We start from the raw sequence: 2,325 nt of genomic DNA, 5'->3' as shown, positions 1-2,325 counted from the left end.
ATATATATATATATATATATATATATATATATACTAATGATAAAGAAGAAAAAGGAAAAAGAAAACATGGATCTTCAGCTCGCCGACCTGTTTGGTTGTTGTTACCCAATTTTTTGTATGGTTGTATTGAAATTGTTATTTCTGGCTTATTGTATGAATCATTGATTTTGAATATTGATCTGATAAAATAAAGTCTTTGTTAAAAAAAAATGCAGCAGAAACAGTTTAAGCAGAAATAAATGTATTAGTTTGAGGATAAATTTAGTGTAACAAAACTGTGAAAACAGATATTATGATTCAGTGGTCAAGCTGAAACATCTGGGCTATCATATACAAGATAAAATGCAGCTGCCATTATTACGCATCATGGTGCTTTCTTACCTTTCTTCATCTTACACCATTTTTAACTTTCCTTTTTACATATTATTTGACATTGTTATTGAAGGAATATCATAAAAGCAGATTATGCAAAAGGGAAATAAGCTAAGGTGACACCATGAGCATCAGAAGGTCTGCTCTGAGTTACACACTGATCTACATACCATAAAAGATTTTATGCTGGCAAGGGTAATGATGACTTTTTCTAGTAGCCAACACCGACCGGTACTAATGTTGTGTTTTGTCAACTGGCAGAAATGGGTAGAGAAAACGCTCCCATGTCCTGCAACTAATAATCAAGTTCAGTTATTAAATAGAATAGTATGGAAATATCCTTTATTGTCCGTTGGACAGGAAGGTAGAAGTATGCGGATACACAATGACGTAAAGAATGAAAACAATAGAAGTATGAAACTGAGTGGAATAATTTAATAAATCTAGAAAATATGAACATACCTAAGTGTAAGAAACAACAGACTCTACAGCAAAATGGCAAACTACAAAGAACAGCAGAAACCCTTATTTAGTTTGTCAGGAGCATTGATGGTTAGTAAGTCTTAACAGCTACTGAAAGGAAGGAATGATCTGTGAATGTGCTTCTTTGGTCATATAAAGATTACTCTCTAAAGTTATATCATTTATTGCAGCTGTACACTTAAAATGTTTAAACCAATCACATATAAATAATACAATTTCTACTATAATACTGTAATCAATCTGGCTGGACAGACTGCCAGTAAAAAAGAATAGAACATTTCTTTATTGTCCCACAATGGGGAAATTGTGGTATTCCATCCTCAAAGGAAATCATACAAAACTGCTTATGATGAGGACAGACATGTTTTTCTCAATTTCTCCATTTATGCAGCTTTGACAGATTTTGTTTTTTGTTTCTGACTGTTCTGTTAGCTTTTTGCATAATGGACATATAGAACCCTTTTCTTCCTCCTCGCCTAATATTATAGGTCACCTCATCAAGTTTCCACATTGCAGTAGGGTTTGTGCAACATACAGGGTTTTCACCACAAAGTATCACAATTATACTTCCTCGAAGAAAGGAAGAATAAAAAGCCCAGGTGGTAGAAAAGATGCAAACGACTGCATTTCACACCTCAGACCAGAAGTGAAAAAAATGCTTGTGTAATGATAACAACAGAATGATTTATTTTATTTCTGTATAAGAAGGGACAGTTCCACAGGGGTTCTTTAAGGGTAGAAAGCAACATCAGACTTTTCAAATTAAACCAATAGACAATGATAAAAACAGTTTGTATATGCTTCTTTTTTATAGTCTGTTTCAATCTAAAAAAGCAGTTGATTTGATATAAAATTGGGAAAACAAGTTTAATGATGAATATTATAGAGTGATTTTATTTGGGAGAAAAATGTTAAATACTTTACATATGTCAGATGGTTTTCTCTGACTTCTAATTTTATTAATCACAGACACACCACATGTTTACGAATGATAGAACTGCAGTTAACCCTCAGATAGCACATTCATAAGTATTAATACCCCAGGACCAGAACTCGAGTTGAGGACAGATGAGATGGGATGGCATTCCCCTTTTTAAAATAATCTTAAAAATCATCCCCTTTCTTAAATATCCATCCCCCATACAGCTATGCCCCATATCCCTGTGACATTTTATTATTGAATGTGTAAAAGTTCTACTATATATTGACAGTAATAGCAATAATGTTACCCTTTCAACATTTGGCGGGCTTACGAGTAGCCTGAGCAAAATAAATAAAATCAAAGAAGTATCCTACCACGACTATGAAGCTGATCCCAGTGGGAAATGAGTCCCTAACTATGTAGGGTCAGTGATAGCCATGCCAGTCCAGGGACTGACTGCTGTTCTACTGTAAGGTGCCTTGGTCAAGGTCAATGACCAGCGTACCTGACATGTAACAACCATAACATGCATATTGCTCTAGGTTAAT

Source organism: Cyprinodon variegatus, unplaced genomic scaffold (assembly GCF_000732505.1).
Source record: "Cyprinodon variegatus isolate N-32 unplaced genomic scaffold, C_variegatus-1.0 Scaffold345, whole genome shotgun sequence".
NCBI classification, from domain to species: Eukaryota; Metazoa; Chordata; class Actinopteri; order Cyprinodontiformes; family Cyprinodontidae; genus Cyprinodon; species Cyprinodon variegatus.
The sequence above is the reverse complement of the archived record's forward strand: the minus strand, read 5'-3'. Positions refer to the sequence as shown.